We start from the raw sequence: 20,283 nt of genomic DNA on the forward strand, positions 1-20,283 counted from the left end.
GTCTGTGCAATAAGGAACTTTTGAACTAGGCTGGTTGTCTACCTTCTCAACCTCAGCTTCAACTGATCACCTTCATCCTTATATTACGAACATGAGAAATTTCAATAGAAACAAGGCACTTGAACAAAAAATTTTCCATTTATTTCAACAAAAACAATCACAGGCCTAAATGCCTTGCAGATTGGGAATCCAAACCTCTTATTGCATGTTCCATCATTATTAATATGATTTAATTAATATGATCTTTTCCATCCCTGGGCTGCTTCATGACTTTAGAAATTTCTGGGTTTATATTCCTTTGAATACAATGTATGCTTATGTCATATATTCAAATTACATTGATTCAAGTTTCACTTCTATATCTTTTAGCTTTATTGAATCTATGCTGATGTGTCTGCAGTTTTGCTTTTCATCATTAATTCTGGCTCAGCACCAACTAAGTCCTTTCTTATCTTAGATCATAGGTTTTCCCTGTATATATAATACTACAGCCATACCATCTTTCCTCACAGACTATGGGTCACACAGCAGTAGGAGGAAGAATCTTGTTAAACCAGTCATAAAACACAGTTGTACCAACAGTTAGAAGAGTCTTTACTTCTGTCCTAGCTTCCTGTTATTTCTTATCACCTAAGGTATCCCAATGCTGATGGTTCAGGGGCGGTCAGGGTAACAGAACAACTCAGTTACTGGTGGCAGAGAACTTACATGCCCATGTGCCTTGTGAGAAAATGCACTCCCAGGACTTGCTGTGAAGGAGGTAGTTTGGAAGCTGGCGCACACCTCCTCACCTCTTGGCATGGTCAAATGTGCAGCAGAATCATAGAATAATTGAGGTTGGAATAGATGTACAAGACTGAGTCAAATAATTAACCCAAGTCCACCACTAAACCATGTTCCTAAGCACCACATCAACATGTCTTTGAAATACCTCCAGGGATGGTGACTCAACTTACTCTGCTGGACAGCTTCTTCCAATGTTGACAACCCACTTCATGAAGAAACATTTCCTAATGCTCAATCTAACCCCACCCTGGGACAACTTGAGGCCACTTCCTCGTCTTGTCATTTGTGACTTGGGAGAAGAGGCTGGCACACTTTTTGAAACAACCTCTTTTTAAGTAGTTGAAGAGAGTAATAAGATCTCCCAAAGCCTCCTTTTCTCCAGGCTAAACAACTCAAGGGGGATGGATGCTAAAGAAATACAGGACAGAAATACACTGCTTTTCCCAAAATGCTTATCCTTGAAGTAGAAGTAAATACTGACAGATGAGAGATGCAAAGGGTTAATGGGGGAACATTCACTGAATTTAACTTAAGAGAGCTAACTGTACTGTGTGCTATCTGCCAACGTGCTAATAACAGCTGCATCAATAGACCTTGCTGTCAGGCTCCTGTGGGGGCAGTTCGGAGAATTCCTAATCATTCCTCAAAGGATCTTGTCTGTCTTCATGGATTAAACAGAGAAATCAGATTGCTAACATGGTGAATTGAAGTTGGATGCTTAAAATTAAGTGATGTGAATGTTACTTTTCCACCACTCCCACTTCCCATCTTCTACCTGATGATGGATACTGGCAACGGTGTCAAAGGGCTGCTAAGCTTCATTTGAAGGGAAGCATTTTTAAGGTCAGATTTGAAGACAGAGAAGAATGCAATTTTGTGACTGTGGCAGGGAGTTTAGGTGAAATCACAGAGATGGATGTTGAGAAGTGTAGTGAGTGGCTGATGGAGGCTGGCACTGCCACAGCTCTCCAAGGCATGATATGGAATGGCCGTACATAGGCCCACATCTCAGGCACAGTTCCAACCCCCCTTTGATTAGGTGCTGTCAGATAACTCTCAGAAGTCTCTGCTCTTCTTGGGCTCAGTCTGGATTGATATTAAAACATGAGTTCATACTGGCATCCTTTCTCAGGTGCCTGTTACAAAGAACAAATTCATCATCTTGCAGTGAACTGCTTGGGGTGAGATTCTGACCACTCTGTAAGTCTAGTTCACCTTTGGTTTCAGTGACCTCAAGACCCATTGATTCAGTTCTAAACATTTTCATCTTCTTATGTAGGTGGGCATCCCTGTTCCAGTGGTGGTCAGGCCCTTCCCTTCCCTTCCCTTCCCTTCCCTTCCCTTCCCTTCCCTTCCCTTCCCTTCCCTTCCCTTCCCTTCCCTTCCCTTCCCTTCCCTTCCCTTCCCTTCCCTTCCCTTCCCTTCCCTTCCCTTCCCTTCCCTTCCCTTCCCTTCCCTTCCCTTCCCTTCCCTTCCCTTCCCTTCCCTTCCCTTCCCTTCCCTTCCCTTCCCTCACAGATGGCAAGGATGATTGTGTCTGATTTCAGATTCCTAGCATCTGTTGAACATGACAGTTAAACTCCTTGCAGTCCTCTCAGTTGTCCAGTTTCTATTTTCCCATTATAATCAGAGGAGCTGCCATTGACAATCACTCCAGACCTGTTGTGAATATTTAAAACCTTTACAACTTTTTGAGTGTCAGTTGTGGAATAGGTCTGATGACTGTGATCTAGGATGAGTAAGGACTTTTTGGACTCGTCCCCTGAATTCATGGTGGGAAGCAAAGCTGTCGAAAACATCTGCTATTAATGCCAGCAGAGTGTGCTTCTGCTTTATTTGTGTAATTTTATTCTGACACCTTAGTCCCATGTCATTTGTACTTTTGCCCCTAGGATCAACACTGGATTCTGTATTGGAAGTTGAGCGCAGGTATTTATTGTAGGCTTTGAGCCATACCTAAATGATGTTTGATCTCATTGCCATTATCATAGCATAGCTCTCTCTTTCTTCTTTCCAATTCTCTTTCATTCATAAGGCTGAAAGACCTTTTAATCTTTATGCAATTTCCTCTGCAAGGTCTAAATCACCTTGATATTTGGCAACATTGATTCTGTCTTTCCCTTCTTGATTGCTCAATCTTAGAGAATTTCCTGAATAATAAAAATTATGTCCATATATGCAAATGTGGTCATAAGCTATCTTTTGGCACATTTTCTCTATTTATTATATCTAATTTATACAGGATTTGTATTAGTCCAAATGTGTTCTTTAGCAGGTCCGATCCAATTTCTGTTTAAGTCTATGGCACTTTCATGATAGATCTTAATGGTTGTGGGATTTAGCCCAAAGCCTGGTGTATTTAAGTCAGTTTTAATCTGAAGGGCCTGTAATAAAACCAATGACTTTGATCTTCTTTTCTGGGAGTTCAACTGAATCAGAGACTTTAATTTTTCTTTTTTAACCTCAAGTAACTGCATGTTAGCTGGGTGACTGTGAGGACAGTCCTCTTCTGCACAAGTTGTTCTTCTGGTTTAGAACAGTGCGTAGGACTTTGGACTATGAAGGAAACTATTTTCATTACAGGCAAAAGTGAGGATACATTACATGGAAACTTTACTATAAAAAATGTATTTCTATTAAGGCCTAGTAATTATATGCATGTGCGTATGTATATGTGTGTGTATGTATGTAAATTTACACATACATACAGGAGCTGTATTTATGAATTAAGTTCAATGGGTTTTTTTTTCTAACAGGACTAAAGCAGCACCTGCCCCCTTCACCATTACTGGATTCTTTTTTGGGCTGTATCGTGATATCTTTTATAATCTGGGCTTCTGCACTTGTGATGAAATTTTTCCCTGATATGCTTTTCTATCCAGTAGGAATTGACTGTATATTACCAAACTGTTACCAAGTAACTTACAGATGCTGTCAAGATTGGCTTAATATGAGCTGGCGAGCTAGAGGTGAGGGAATAACTTACTAACCATCTTTTTAAGCCACATTTTACCCAGCACTGACAATTTAACAGAATTGCCAGAATGCTCATCTATTACAATCACAAATCAAATGCCCAACAACCTTAGTGTTTTAATCTTACTGTGTCTTTGTTTCTCCCCTTGTTTTCTGTTTCCCCTCTGCCCCTAACACATACGAACACAGAGACTTTCCGCTTTTATAAATACAATAGATGTTGTTGTCAGTTCAGATAAGAGCAAATGCCAGATAGGATAGCAATATTTTCAGTCCTGGCAAATGCAATCATAAGTTCAGTTTATTAATATTGCAACAGTTGCACTAAATGAGATCACTTGGATAACAAAACATTTATCAACAAAACGCTGCCACCTACTGAAGTTTTGCAAACAGCCCAGATGATTGGGTAAGATCACAAATTCACTCTGTCACAAGCTTATGGTCTTTGCTGAAATCGTTCTGAGGGAAAAAAAGCAAGAATGATAACCAGCAGAACAAGACAAGACATCTCTTTCATGCAGTCTGTTCAGCAAGTGTCAGGGTAAATCCTGGAGAGCAACCTCCAAAGAGGAAAGGAGATTTGGCTCTTTGTGCTCACTATGCCGTGGAGCTTTCAAGCACTGTGGCTAGGGAACTCATCAAACATTTTGGCTTACAGCCTATTATAAACTCCCAGTTTTCTTGTGCTGATGTTCAAAACTTCTATCCAGGCCCTACTAAACTGACATTACAGCTTGCCAGCTTTTTGTTGTGTTGCACCACCCTAGATTATAAAGGCTTTGTAAATAAAAATAAAAGAAATCTTAGTGATTACAACAAATCTTGTGAATTTTCTTTTGCAAGATCTCAACCAACTAAAAATTTTTATTATTTCAGTATGGAAGCAGGCATGCCATGAAACAAGAAGTCCTGCACACTGTACAGGTGTGTCAACCAGTGGATGATTAGACATGCAAGGGCTGATAAGTCTTTGGATAGAAATTGTTGTCCGCACTTGAAACTGCAGACAGCAGTTCTAGACTGCCATAACCTCAAATGGCTTTTAGGTAAGAATGTGGATCTCATTTCCTAGAGTCTTGGGAGAACTGCTTTGTGGATTTAGCTGTTAGTTACTGGTAGAAGTATTTAAAAGAAATGCAAACAAAATTATTCATGGTGCAATTATTTTTTTACATTATGGGTAGAAAGGAGTATTTATGTTAATCATGTAAAGCAAACTCAAAGAGTCAGGACAGCATAGTTTGGGAATTACAGTCTTAGTGCCTTTACTTCATGCAATGGATGACCCATCTTACGCTTACAATAATATACAGTTTCTGATCTGTACTGATCACAAAATTAATAATTACCCCTGGAACATGCCTGGATGCTAAAGTTATAGACAACTTACAGGGCATGAAATAATGTCTGCTTTTTAAGATGACTACAACAGAGCATTTAAACACCAGCCTAACTTTAATCATGGGAGTAATTCCATTGAAATAAACAGGACTACTAAAACATTTCTGATTTTGCATGTGCTTCTGTGCTCTGCTAGCTCAGGGGCTAAGAATGGATATGCTTATTTAACACAGTGTTTATCTACTAAGCCTATGTTCAGCATTACTGATTCCTTTCCCTTTCATCAGACAGATACAAGGACTTCTCAGTTTTTCTACCCTCTTTCTCAGTCAGTGTCTTGGGGTGACTGTATGATACTGTATCCCCTATAATCTGCTTTTTTTAATTGTTTCCTCTTAACTTGTCTCCAAACCGAGACAGTCAGTTTCAAACTTTATTCTACCTTACAACACATTTGCATTTTATATCTGACATAGAAAACAGCTATAAACCCAAACCCTGAGTCCTGAGGGAGTAAAGCAGATGACTAGAAAGGAAACACTCAGAGGTTAGTCTAGATTAGGGGGTGCAATTGATATTAGGCTGGAGCTGGATCTTCCTGACCTAATTTTGGACATTTTTGCACTGGGAAACAGGACCTCCTTTCTTTGGATTTAGCACTTTGTGACTGCCTTTGGGTTCCCCTTCACAACTTGACTAACCCTGGATTCATTATCTCTTTTTAATGCAGGAATTGTCCTTACTGCTGTGATGCCAAGACTGTTTCATGCAGGACATGAATACATATACTCACTACTGTTTTGGGAAACCCCAGCTAGTGACAAGCCAGACCCAAAATCATTAACTTGACTCAGCCACTATGTTTAACTCTTTTCCAGTAAAACCTACAACATCTTTTAGTCTTCAGTGAGTTTTTAAACATGGATTATGAAGGGTTAGTTATCCTGTTGTACCTGTAATGTGTGACCAGTGCCAGCTCTACCATCTTTCTTGCCGTGTAAGCAGGGCAAAACCTGAAATCCCCACTGTGGGCCACCTGGAACTGGTATTACCAGATATAACCTCTGACTAGTTTAGGTAGGCTTGGGCTTTAAGCTGTGCTTTGCTGCTGCTGCTCTCCAACACAAAGGAACTTCAAAGGGTTTTGACTCCACTCAGGGACACTGCAGCCAACACATCTGCTAGCTGTGGAGATGAAAGCGACTGTTTAATGCACACCATTGCCCTAACAAGTGCGCAGGTGCAGTTTCTGGCTGGAGCTCTTCACGTTGGCCTGCCTGTATTTAACTTCCTCTATCAGGACTTGTGGTTATTTGTGAGCTCAGAGCTCCTGGCCTGTCACTCAGTGACACCATTCCTCTAATAGCAACTAGAGGTTGCTTCTTCCATGGGCATCTGCAGATTTTTCACAGTTGTACTGTACCTTGCCCTGCATCCACATTAGTGAATGGCTGCGAGAAGCCGCTCCTCTTGTGATAGAAAATGGCTCAGAGTAGATACATGAGAATACAGGTTTCTAAAGACAAGCTATTCATAAAGCCAAGAAAATATTGATTTAGGGCCGAAGTCCCACTGCAGCCTATTGAGGGCATGCTCACTCTGCCCAGGGCAGAGCCATGTCACCTGCTCCCAGGAGCAAGACAGCTGTGGGGCTTTCCAGCCCTCCAGTGAAACACTGCTCATGGCAACTGTGCTCCATCATTAGACGCTCCAGGGGCATGTACGGGGCCATCCTGAGGTATATGTACCCACAAATAGGTCTGGCAGCCTATTTAAAAAAGAGCGTATGCAGCCAGGCTTTCATGCACAGTGTGGGGCTTGGCACGTTTTGCCCTTACAGACCTATGTGTCCTGTGAGTTGGGACAGGGGGCAGGGGGGAATAATTTTGATAAATCATTTTATTCTCAAATCTGGAGTGGCATCAGGGTGATGAAATGAGCTCTTACTCTCTGTGGTGAGAGAAGTCTCCAAGCTGTTAGAAGTAGCTATGGCTCTCAAACACAATTTTAAACCTTCTTATAATCATTGCTTGGCTTTCTAAACCATGGGTGGGGTGGAAGGAGAGATCTGTCCCATTTGGGTGGTGTCATGATAAATGCCTACACAAGATGCTAGCTCTCAGGTTAGAGAGAACAACTGCATTGGTATTGCTACAATGGCAGATCTGATATCCTTGATGTGCATCTTCTGGAAAAATCACTGTTCTCCATCTCTTGCTGCACAAGCACACTAACAAAATTTAACATCAAAAATCCATCCAAGAGTTTTAGTAGCTAGTCAAAGCAGTGTATTTTAGGAGATTTTTCTAATCAACCTCAGTGGAAAAAACATTTTACTCCATCCAGATAGAATTTCTGAAGGTATCTCATTCTGAAGGTATCACATCTAGAGGTTCTGTCTTGCATATGACTTACCTGGATGTCTTACAAGTAAAACTTTGTATGTGTTACATTTTCTAGTTACACCTATTAAAGAAGTTGGTCACTATGTCATTAAATTAGCAATGCTTATGAGTTTGTATTTTTGGTCAATAAATCTCTACCAGTGAACACCAGAGTATGATCTCATTTTTCATGTGGAAGTTTAGAGTGGAGAACACATGCAAATATTGTCTCTTTGTTTAACATAGATTATTATCCTGAGCTATTCCAGAGTGGAAGCAAGGCTTGTGCTGGGGAGAGTTAGGCATGAGGAGCTTGGCTGATTGTGGCTGGTTAGAATAGCTCCTGGGTGGCTGCTATTTGCCCTCTGAGCAGATTAGCTTCGAAATAAAGAACTACTATTTTCAATTCAGCGTTCTCACAAAACCGACAAATAGGTAAAGTTGTATGAAGGATTTGAAATCCTAGAGCACTGTGACACTGCCATGACAACAGGCATGGCACCCAGCTTCCACGTAACTTGCTGGGGCATCATATCCTACTGGACTCTAAAGTGTCTATAAACTGGCTGCAGAGAAAAATCTTCCAAAAAACCTAGCTACCTGAGAAACCATCTGAGCTAGCTAGAAGCAAAACAGAATTGACACAAGCAACATTGATACACAAGAAGGTGCGCCTGACAAGAGATGGGCTCCCAAGCAGTCCAGACATGTCACTTTTGTGTATCTCACTGTCAGGAATTTCTACTGGGGGTGACTACATCTTGATAATTGTTTTTTTAAAACCATAACTGATTTTCACAGAAGTAGATAAATAACACAAACAAGGCAGTTATTGGTGTCTATGGCACTCACTGGACATGTGGGTGCTCAATTCTGCTCATCACTAACTGTTGTTTTCAGTTCCTGTCACTCTGGGAAGCACCTGTAAAGAATTGTGTCACTGTCTCAGCAAAATGGTACATATCTACTGTCAGAAACATGCACATCTATCTTTTAAATTAGGTGGCCATGAATCAGCGGGTTTGTCTTCCTTCCTTCCTTCCTTCCTTCCTTCCTTCCTTCCTTCCTTCCTTCCTTCCTTCCTTCCTTCCTTCCTTCCTTCCTTCCTTCCTCCCTGCATTTTTTTTTAAAGGCATACACAAAACTTCTGGAATTGGCTGCAAATGTGCCAATGCTAACTCAATTTTTTTTTTTAATGCAAGAATTTTTTTTAATGCAGATATCACAGAAAAAGGAGATAATCATAATCTCTTATAAATTTTGAGATCATGAATAAACTACACACTGGCATGATTTTTTAATTTCTCATATTATTCAGGTCCTTTAAGATGATTTTAGATTGTGTATAAATTAGCTGCAACTGTAATAACTATAGATACTTTTTAGCTTTCATTGTTAATACTTAAAATTTCATTTCATTTACCATTAATGAAATGAACAATATTTGAACACCTTCAGTATCTTTCTTACATTTTCATTTCTTTCTGAAAAACAAACATGGATATTGATAATCAAAAGCCATTACAGGCAAGATGTATGCCTCATTTCTGGAATCACATTACACCACTATAAATTAATTCTTCATTTTGCCTAGAAAGAATAAGCAACATTAACCTGGTCCACACAATTGTTTCAGTGTCACTCTAATGAAGTCATAGACATCCTTCTGCAGACTGTATCTATTCCTGTTCCTTCAGATGGTTAATCCATAGCAGGTCAAGATCATGACTTGTCAAGAACATATGAAATGTCCTAACTGTGGAGTAAAGTTGTTCCTCTGTGAGTGCAGAGGTCCACATTTGAAAGGAAGCAGTGCTGTGCAATGGGATGAAGAGAGACTAGGGCAGAATAAATTTGTGGCTGTGAGGTCTCCCAGCTCTTACACCATTGGGCAGCAGGTAGGGAGGGAGACCTGTTGTTGTGTTGTTTTCCTCAGACAGTGCAGCAGTGCCCACCTTGCTGTGGGGGAGGCAGGGAGCTGGCTGGTAAAGTATTTAAAGGAGTAAATCAGTGCAGCACACCAGGTATGAGGCTGATTTGCACTGGCCATTGCAGTGTATATAGGGCTGAACCCAATCCTTTCAGCTGAATTTCCTGTCTCTTCTCACTACAGATGCTCCAGTTTAACTAAATCAACATTTATATTACTACAGTGAGGTTTTCTTAATTTACATGGAGCCCAGTGTTCTCCACTTGGCACCACATGAGTTTGTTCCCATTCCATGAAGCCAGCACCTAAATAATCTGTAAGCCAGCATTGTAACTTCCCTGCTCTTTGGCAAGTGTTTAAAAGTCACACTACACAGATTTAAGGCTGGTGGATGGTAAAGAGATTAAATTTTCAAGTGCCAACTCATCACTTCAGGTTGACACAATTCCCACTGTGTTGCTGAATTTACTTGAATCATTTATTATGGTGGGGCTAAGGGGAGTCTAAGAAAAATGGTTTCTTTACCAAGATAGCAAATAAGGATATATATGTTTTAAAGTGCAAACTCTTTATTCTGAAAAGTTGGACATTGTGCTTTGTGTGATGTTTTCCCTGTCTGAAAATTACATAACTATCAATGTAAACTATGTATATGTGTGTGTATTTGTGGTTTTATTACAGGAAGCTCAGAGTGAGACCTTAGAGAGCTAGACATGCATGGAACCTACCAGGTGGAATTGATGTTTGTGATCTTTCCTATTGATGAGTTAACAAACCACAATGAGCCAGGAGCTCATTAAGGTGGCATTCTCAGACTGCATCCCATGAAAACAGTGGGAAAGACTTCTGCAAATATGCTCCTTTCTTAAAGTAACAGGCCATGGAATGGGACCAGCCTTGTAAAAGCTCAAGTCATCATTTCTGGAGACCATTAGAAGGTTTCAAATTTTTCATACTAGAAGTTTAAGGGAAAAATCTTCAACAACCCAACCCTCCATTCCCTGCCTTCTCTTGCTAACAGGTGACTGTTGGGTCAGGAAGAGATGATTAAAATTATGGAGGTCCTCTGCTCCCCACTGGAAATACCTCTGCTTAGCCAGTGGATGTCACATAGGGCTTTGACTGAGGAAAGCTGCCAGTCAGGTTTGGGGTCATAACTTGCAGATACCAAAGACATGTGTGCTAACAGATACTCCAACCCCTGCTATATCGGTTACAGTATTTACAAACAATTAAATATAATGCAGGTATATCCTGATCCTTCATTAATCAGGAAAAAACAACATTAGAGGAAGCACTGGGGGCCCAGTTCTGCTTTCCAACATGTACGCACCTTAACCCCCATTAATTTCAGATGGAGTCACATGTGTGTATCCTGAGGGGGCGATTGCATCCTACATCAGCTACAAGTGACCGAGAAAGGGAAAATAATGGGCCTGATACTGGTCATTTGGACAATGCGTATTTGATGTGTCAGAGTCGTTCCAACCTTCCAGTTACCAGATGTCCGTAAAAATTCATAGCAGGCTATTAAATTTAGCAGATCCCATCTTAATTAGATTAGCTTCTGCTCAGCATGACAGCCGAGTATTTCACTGATGGAGGATTTATAAAGATTTCTGGTGGGAATTCTTTATGGAAGATGTAGTCTTTTATCCAATGGGATTTACAAATGGAGAGGGGGGAGGGAGGAGAGAAAGCCCTGATAAGGACACACAAACATTGTCATGGCATGTTAAAACATAAATGGGAGCTTTTATTTTATGGATGTTCTCTTTTTATTTCTCTTTCACAATACGGACAGGCAGCATGAGCGTTTTTTTGTGTCCTTGCATTATCAGGCCCAGCTAACATAATCGCATACGGGTGGTGGAAAAGTACAAGCAAATTCTTGTTGTCAAATTCCCTCCTAAAACTAGCACCAAAGGAGTACTCAATGTTCAGTTGCCTGTCAGGTCATGAGTTATTTTTTCACCTACATGAAACAGAACTGTACAGTTTGTCTTGGGCTGGTTTTATGTGCTGCAATCCAGCATCTATCCATCCATTGCCCTTCTTTCTTTAAGGTCACTGGGAAAAAAAAAAAGACAAAAATAACCCAACAAAAAACAACCCAACTACCAACAAATCCACTTTCTTATTAATTCTGCCTCTGTACCAGTTCCAATGATTTTCGGGTTTTCTCTGCACAGGTTTTTATGGAAGATATATACTGTTAATGGTGACACTGGTGTCAGTAACAGAACGTGAGCAGCAGCAATGCCTGCGCTCTATTCCCAGAGTGTAGATAACTTCATAAAGAAAAAAGGTGGGTGGAGGGGAGGGGAGATCTGGATAATTTTTCTTGTCATTTGATTCACCACTGAAAAGGTCAGTCCCTGTAAGAAGAGACAGTCTTCTCTCTGAGATGTCGGGGGGAGGAGCAGAAATGGCAGAGCCAAAATGGGGGGGACCCTTGCTACCATGCAGCTTTTGTGAGGTGGCAGAGCAGCCCTTCTGAGCACAAGGGCATGCAACTCCCAGAGTATGCATGCTGGCAGCTGATAAAAACAGAAAGGGTCCATCCCTTGCTCACGCTGCGGGCTGATAGCATTCACATCATACACCGTTTGTTACTAGGCAACTGATTAAATATACGTGCTGGTCCTTCAAGCAGTGCTTGCAATTAATTAACCAAACCATTTTCATTTTGACTGTCTTCCGTCCTCCCCTCCCCACCACCAACCACCTTCCCAAATGCTGACATCTGACAAAAGTGAAAGGGATTTAATGCTCCTCTTGACCTGTGGTGTAATAAAACAGAAATGGGATCTTTGCATAGTGGATGTGGTCCACACCTGGGCAGTAGACACCTCTGAGCATCATTGGTGGGTCCAGACAGCAGTGGGCACAAGGAACAGACATTTTGCTTTGCTTTGCTTTGCCAGGGTCAATGTAAATTGAATTGTGAAAACCACAGGGCAGAGACCAAAAGAAGTTCTGCTGGAAAATCTATTTGAAATGCAGCTGTATTGAAAGATGGAGGTTGGGTCTTCTTTCTTGGTTTTAAAATTGGGATTCCTTATCCCTAAAGTACTCATTCTCAAATTTAAAACCACTATGGAGCACATTTGCATGTGTACATACACAGACACATATATATATAGTGATAAAGATAAATATTTATACAGCTACTAATGTACGTGAGTGGTGTTAAAGTCCAGATGTCACCAACTCTAAATGCACACTTATCTGTCATAGCTGTTATGCTGGGACCCCAAAACCAGGCAGTCACTGCACCACTGAGCTCAGAGTGCCTAAATTGCAATGACAGGCAAAGTGGAAGAAGGGATCTAGACATCAAAGGTTGTTCAAGGTCATACAGGGGGTCAGTAGAAGGGCTGGGAGTAGAAAATAGCTTTTGTTTCTGAGATCATATTTTCTAATAAAAAAGAAAAAAAAATCAGTGAGTCATCTCACCCCAAATCCTCCCTCTAATTTTGTAATACAGTTGTCATATTAAACTTGTATGAAATAGACTGGAATTACACATGGAAAATGGGTAACTACAAGGATCCTGGAAGATCTGACTGTTCCTATTACACTTGATCAAATGCAACTGTCAGCTGCTTTGGCAGAGATCACCTTTGATGATTAAAAGGAGAGGACTACATTACAAGAGGGTTTGAGCACGAAACCACTTGCTGCAATCCACAATTAAACAGGAGAGGCTATTGTTCTGTTTCTGACTGGGAACAGAGTTACAAATTTATTGGAGTTCACAGGCTTGCTGCAGAGCTTGTCTTTAACAAACTGTAGTCCCATTCTGTATCAGAGATTCCTACCCTGCTCAAAACCTCGAGTGCATTAAAGAAGCAATTTAGGGTTTATTTGAAGGGGGAAAAATAGAATGTCGAGTTGGGTTTCTTTCTTCCTTCCTCCCACTGGCTTTCTGCTGAGGAAGGAGGGATTTGAATCACCACATTCTCAATGGCACTGTCGCCTATCAGAGCTGGTATAGATTCAGTAGAAATGGGTAAGAAGCAAATAATGAAGCGCAGACTAACTGACAATTTAAGGGTTTTTTTAACACACTGGCCAGCAGCTGATTTGGTATGAACCATCTGTGGAGCCACGCTGCTTTGTGCTGCTTGTGCCTTTGAGTCAGAACTGGAACAGTACCTCTGAAAAAAGCACTCTTTGGGTTTTTGACTCTTTTGAATGAGTCAAGGCCATTTTCCACTCCTGATGGGACTCAGTTACTTTGGCCTGCTTTGCTTTGACTCTGGCCTGTCATTTTTTTGGGCCTGTACTCCATTTTGAATAAAGAAGAGCTTGTGGTTTTTACCAGCCTTGCATGAGCTGGGTAAATCTGCACAGTGGCAAAAGCAGACCTCCAGTTGCCACCCTCCCTGCCACATGTGCTCACAGCCTATGGTGGTGACAACTGGCACAGGTTGTCCCTTATGTGATAGCAGATTAAGTCCCTCTGCCAAAAATGGCTGTCTGCTTTTAGTGCCCACTGATTTGGGCACTCCTCCTCTTTAGCTTTCACTGTGGCTTTGCTGACCTTTGAATGAGAAAAACATTAGTAAAGAGCAATTTTATGCCCTCATAAAGAGTTATATGTTACTAGGCAATAATGGAAGCAAAACTCAACCTGGCCAAAAGATCTCAGCCTCTCAGCCTCCTCCCACTGCTTTCTTTAATGGTGCTGCTGCATTGTTAATCTACTTCGAGCTTGTCAATGGCTGGAAATCCCACACAGGTGATGTGAAGATGGTTCACAGTGCCAGTATGGGCCCTGCTCCTCAGCCCTGCTAATACACAGGGGTGGAGGAAGAAAGTCAGAGAACACCTGTATTTCTTGCAGGTTTCTGCATGCCGCTCCTTTCCTCTTGTCCTTATAATGATTTATATTTAATTGACTTGTAATTATAACCACTTGTTTTGGTTTTTTTCCCCTTCTAGCTCATCTTGGTTTTTCCATACCCATATATGGTTGGTCACTAGCCTCCAATTTTTTTCCACCACAATGAGCCAATAAATCCTGTGGGGCTGGACAGGAAACCCAGCTTGCCAAGGAGAGACAGGATGAATATCTCCTAGAGACAGCCAGAGGTTTGAGTGTGTATTGTCCATACAGCATATTTCAAGGAGTGCCCAGGGCAAGCCTGGAAAAGTTTTATGTCTGCAACTGTATTTCTTTCTGGAAAAACAGATTTTTAAAAAAGCCCCATGTGTATTTTTTACTCCTTTTATGTGTGTGGAATTCATGATATACAGAAGTTGGTTAATCTCAAAATTTCAGCTAAGACCTGTTTTTTTATAGGCAGAAGATAATTACATAGAAATGCCTCCTTTAGAAAATGTGCATTTGCTGTGTCCTCAGCTATATGTGTGAATATTTCTCAAGTTGGAAACGACTTCTGGGGTCTCACTGCTCCAAACACCTTCATTAAAAACACTGAGCAAGTTTTATTAATACTTTCTTGGGCTTCCAAGCATGTCTAGGCTCATTCATGTTTATGCTTCACTGCAAACACTGGTGAACACTCTGATCACATGTTCCACCCAGCTGCTTGTTCCTTTAAAGGCAGCAGAGATCCTGAGATACTGAGATATTGTAACAAAACTCAGACAAACTCAATAAAATAGTGATAAATGGCACTCTAATGACACAGTGATTCTGCATGTTCTGTACGAAAATACATATTTTGAATCCCCTTTGAAGGAATCCTTTAAGACTCGTATGGTATTTGTAATCCAGAAAATTCACTCCTGGTCTTGCAAAAATATTACCTTGCAGTGAGAATATGATGATGTTCAGACACAACACTATCTTATTCTGCACGCAATGACATTGCTTTGCATCTGGGCGCAGTACTGCAAAATCTCCATATTTGAGAAAGCACTGTTTTCAAATAAGAAGAAGAAGTTACCATTATTACTGCTAGTGTAAGTTCAAGGGAAACAGAAGTAGAAGCATTGGCACCTTATTATAGCTGACTACATTAATCACTATGTCATTCAAATTAAGCCACTTACTGACATAGGAACTGGTTTGTACACATCAGGAAAAGAACTGGACCTTTGGTTGTCAGTACATGGGCAAATAAAATTCCCAGATATACACAAGTCTGGGAGTACAGCATCACTTAACTGTGCTCTCTTGTTTGCACACATACACAGCCACACTCCTAAAGGGTTTGCCAGTGCAGTGTAGTGTTGAATTATACAGGCTAACTCTACAAGCTAGCTCTACAGGAATTAGCTTGGGGACCGGAATAAGCCTAACAGCAGTAGCAGGATACATTAGCTCGCATGGCTGAGTTAGCCTGTCTGGCAACCACTAAGATTAGAAGGCTTCTACGATTAGATTTCTGGAGCTAAGTTATGAAAGCTGCCTTGGGTCTTTCAGTGGGTGAATTGTGACCCCCCTCCTCCACCAGCCCCTGTCCAGCAAAGAGCACTTTGCAAGACGCAGGCTATACCTACTTGCATTCAAGATCTGGATTCTTAATGGAATGAACTGGCCCAGCTTCACTGTGGAAGTCAGTGGCATAGCTACACTGATTTACACTGACAGACTCCTGGCCGAGATGTTTCAGTCTGTCAGTTGTACTTACCATGCTCTGCCAATCTGGGGGGGGGGTAGTCATAGTCTTATTCCTTTTAATGATGATTCTGCTGCAGTTGTCTTTTTTTGCTTGTTGCAGTTAAGGCCAACAGGCACTATTATGGTCTTCTAGCTTGGTCTTGCAATGATTTTAGCTTTAAGGGATAATTTTGAATAGCACTGCAGAAGCAGAGGCAGCTTCCTTACACAGCCAGACGTCAAGGCTCAATCCCTCAGTCTGCTTCCCGCATGTTTCAACCTGCAGAGTGTTATGCTAATTTTGCTTGCAGCTTCAAGTCAGCTGAATTTCCGGCTGGCTTCAACTTAAGCTGTTTTTATTTCAAATAAGGTAAATTACCCGCTTCAGCCCAGGGCTTGGTTTCCAAGCTTCCGTTCTGCCGGTTTTCAGGCTTCACTTCCAGCAGCTCTGCATAATCCCCACAGAAGGCATGTCCTCCACTCCTCCCTGTGCCAGGGACACGCTGCTTTGCTTGGCTGCTCCCTGAGCTGGAATCCTCCTCTTCCTCCTCCCTCTTCTCTCAGGACTTTTGCTCTGAAATCAACAGAAGTTATTTTTAACTTTTATTTAAGAGACTTCTGCTAAGAGCAGCTTGCCAGTCCCTAGACCTTCACCCCTGTTTGTCTCCAGACTTTGCAGAAGCTCCCACTGCAGAAGTGGAAAGTGTGCTTGACAGTCATTCCCACTACTGGCTACAAAAGTGTACTGTTGGGGCTGAGAGCTGCCTTAGCAGGCCCATAGTTGCTAGCTTGCCTTTCCTGAGGCTTAGGGGGTTTGTAAAAAATTCAGTAGTAACAAGACTGTGAATGGTGTGAAGGTAATCCTAATCTGATACTGCAGGAGAAAGTAAAACCAGGAGCATCTGTGGAGGTAAACTTTGGTGGTTTGCCATGGAACCTAACAGTATATCCACTCAGATTCCTCTAGCCATGGAGACACCATGCACTTCCTAATACATCAGAGGACTGCCATCTCTGCAATTGTGCCTAAAAAGCCTGAGACAGTTTCTCTCCAAGGGGATTATGTTCAAATGAACAATCCAGGTAGGTGAAGGGAAACAACGTACAGAGAGGGGGTGGTTTACTTGTGGCCACTTAGCAGATAAGGCTGAGATATCAGTCCCCCTCACTACACTGATCCCATTAAGTATCATAGCCCTATGGAGTAGGTTAGTGTATGCTCCTGCTTCAAAAACTTCAGGAAACCAAATAAAAACCTAGAAGAAAACTGCATGAGGCATCATATTGTAGCATAAAGGAATAGCATTTCTTTTCTTGCTTTGTGGAGAGCTGACATTTTATGTGCTGTGTGTTGGCATTTCCTGTGATATTGCCACAGGCACAGGACTCAGATGGATTGTTCAGGAGCACATTAAATACTGCTTCATAGATAAAACTTTGCACAGGAATCTGTTTTATGCATGTGGGATGGATAGGCAAACCATCATCTGAGACAAATTGTTAGAATCCAAAAAATATTATTGAGGTGCTCTGCAGAAATCTCCCCTCAATAAAAGTAATCCAGGCCCCATTTCTCTATGATTTACTCAAAAGTATCCTTTTTGGTGCTATTTTATTCTCATTTTACAAGACTTACATTTGTCTTGGTTCACCCTTCGTATGTGCAGACAGTTCATTTAGGAGCATATGATAATTGCTATTGTGGTGGATTGATCCTGTCCTGCAGCCAAGCTCCCACACGGCTGCTTACTCACCCTTGACCCCACAGCAGGATGGGGGACAGAAGAGGAAAAACAAAAGTGAGAAGACTTCTTTAATTGGCAAAGGAAGAAGAAAAGCAAAACCACAAGCAGAACAAGCAGTCTCCAACCACTGAACACTTTGGAAGCCAAAAAGTTCCTTGTTCTTTCTCTATCCCTGTTTTTATCACTGGGCATTCCACGATATGGCACGCAGCATCCCTTCAGCCAGTTCAGGTCAGCAGTCATGACTGTGTCCCCTCCCAGTTGCTTGCTCACCTCTTACCTATTTGCTCCAGGAAGTAGGGACAGACTGGAAAAAAGAGAAATCTTTGATGCTGTGCAGGCACTGTCCAGCACTAGCTTAAACATTAGTGTGCTATGAACACTGTTTTAGACACAAACACAAAGCACAGCACCATCAGGGTTGCTATGAAGAAAGTTAACTCCATCCCAGCCAGAATAAGCATGGGTACCATTTTAGAGATATCCTGCTTCAGAGAAGGCTGTAACTGTCTCTGAATCAATAGAAAGAGGGGATTTTACAGGAAACATAGGATTCATAGACACTTCCATAGAATGGTCCTTTGGATATGGATTTGTCTCTCTCCTTTCACTACCAATGCCAAGCTTTTCATTTCATTACCAAGCTTTTACATAACTGGGGTGAATTGAGATGATGGTTATTCTTCAGTGATCAGCCATGAGAATTAATCCTGCTCTCTCTCCATCAATTGTTATGCTATACCTATCTATGTGGTTGCTATCTGTCCCACAACAGGTTTCCTGTAGCTTATAATTTTACCTTTAAATACAGTAACTAAAAGCAGTTTTGAATATCTCTTTCTCATATTTCTCCTCAGAACTGGATCCCAGAAGTTAAAAATGTACATTTTCTTTTAGTAGTGTGTATTTTTACTGAGTAAGTCTTGTGGATGCTTCTTGGCCCTGGATCCTACCTTCTCAAATGTAGAGTTCAGCTTCTCTGTCTAATGTTAAAAGTGACCAAAAACCTGAGACTGAGCAAAAGCTCTAAACTGTGATAAATGTCACCTCCAAATAAATATTGATTTTTAAGTGTCAATTCTTAATAAAGTTAGCTTTCAAAGCCCAATAAACCAAATTACTGTGCAAGAAAATATATTTCATAACTCTAGTTTAAACATGTGCCAAAGATTCTATAGTGTAACATGGAAAGGCAGAGACTCTTGCATGAGGAGTAGAGGCAGAAGAAATCCAGACTTGTCAGACCTTTTGGCAGCTCCTTTTGTTGTTTCTACTTTAAGCAGGGTGGGCTGAACCTGAATGTGATGGCCAAGGCAAAAACAGGTCATGCCATCTGCTAATATTAAATCACAGGATTGTAGTTTTTTCTTATTGGCTTTTTTTAAAAAAGCCTTTTTTATAAGTTTTTCAAAAAGACTGACGCTTTCTCAACCACCACTGCATGGTCAGGAGTCTGTTTCCTTGAGCTGACTGTACAGGTGACTGATTTATTTGGGGATGTTTAAAAGAAATTCAAAACCTACACACACATATAAGTAGTTTGTAGTGTTCTCTACAAAGTGTTCTTCTCCTGTGTGTGCTTAATTTCATTCACTACCTCAGTTCTCTTAATTTTTTCATCCTCTGCAATTTCTCATGACACAAACTTTGTCACCTTTGCTCTTCGCCATGGCCTTCAAATCATAATAAATATCCCAGGCACATGTCATATTTTTAATCTTGGGGGCACCCTACGTGGAAGTCCTTCCCATGCTGAGATAGACCATTTGTTCCTCCTCTTTGTTTCCATTCCCTGAGCTGCTGGCTTTTTTCTTCCCCCATCCATGCAGGACTTTACCTCTCACCTTGTGGTTACTAAGTTCGCTTTATAGCCTCTTCTCAGGAACTTTATCAAAAGCCTTTTGAAGGTCTAAATAAAAAACAGACAGTGGTTGTCCTTTATCCACCGTTTTGTTAACTCTTTTAAAGGTCCTGAAGAGGTTTGAGGTTTCTTCTGAGACAGAGGTCATTCTAGTTTGTCCCTACCATATCACCCTTATCTACTGCTCCTGCTTTATAAGAATGTCTAATGACTCCCCTGCACCAGAAGTGCTGCTTAAGAACAGAAAGCAGAGGGAGATACTTCTCTGTGGAGACTTTTTCTTACAGCCTTCTAGCTGGTTGGTTTATGCAGCCTTTAAGCCCTGAGGTAAGGAAACAGGAAAACAGATTAATAGACATAGCAATCTCCCCCAAGATACTTCTAGATAAACACAGCCTTGGGCATTTAGAAAGTCGGATTTATTACACCTTAAAAGAGGTTCCTGAAAACCACGGCTGTTTTATTTTAAAGTATGCAGCCAAAGGCGTGCACTTCTTTAATCTCTGCCACTCTTTCCTGATAGACAACCAAAAGCACAGGTCCCAGGGTTTGGAAACAGTTGTGTATAAACTGGAAACAATCTCAGCAAGCCTTTAGAACAATGAAGATCTCTTTGGGGGCACTGAAGTGGATTTGAACTAAAGCCAAAACACATTTCCAGTGCGCAAGCTGTACAGAAA

The 20,283-nt window shown here is 41.2% G+C and overlaps 1 long non-coding RNA gene across 1 annotated transcript in view; it reads left to right on the forward strand.

The window, feature by feature from the left end:
• LOC113459414 (uncharacterized) overlaps window positions 1-20,283 on the forward strand; it is a 181,710-nt gene that overhangs the window by 27,055 nt on the left and 134,372 nt on the right. The gene's annotated exons all lie outside the window — the stretch shown is intronic.

The sequence above is a fragment of the Zonotrichia albicollis genome, chromosome 3 (genome assembly GCF_047830755.1).
Source record: "Zonotrichia albicollis isolate bZonAlb1 chromosome 3, bZonAlb1.hap1, whole genome shotgun sequence".
In the NCBI taxonomy this organism is placed as follows: Eukaryota; Metazoa; Chordata; class Aves; order Passeriformes; family Passerellidae; genus Zonotrichia; species Zonotrichia albicollis.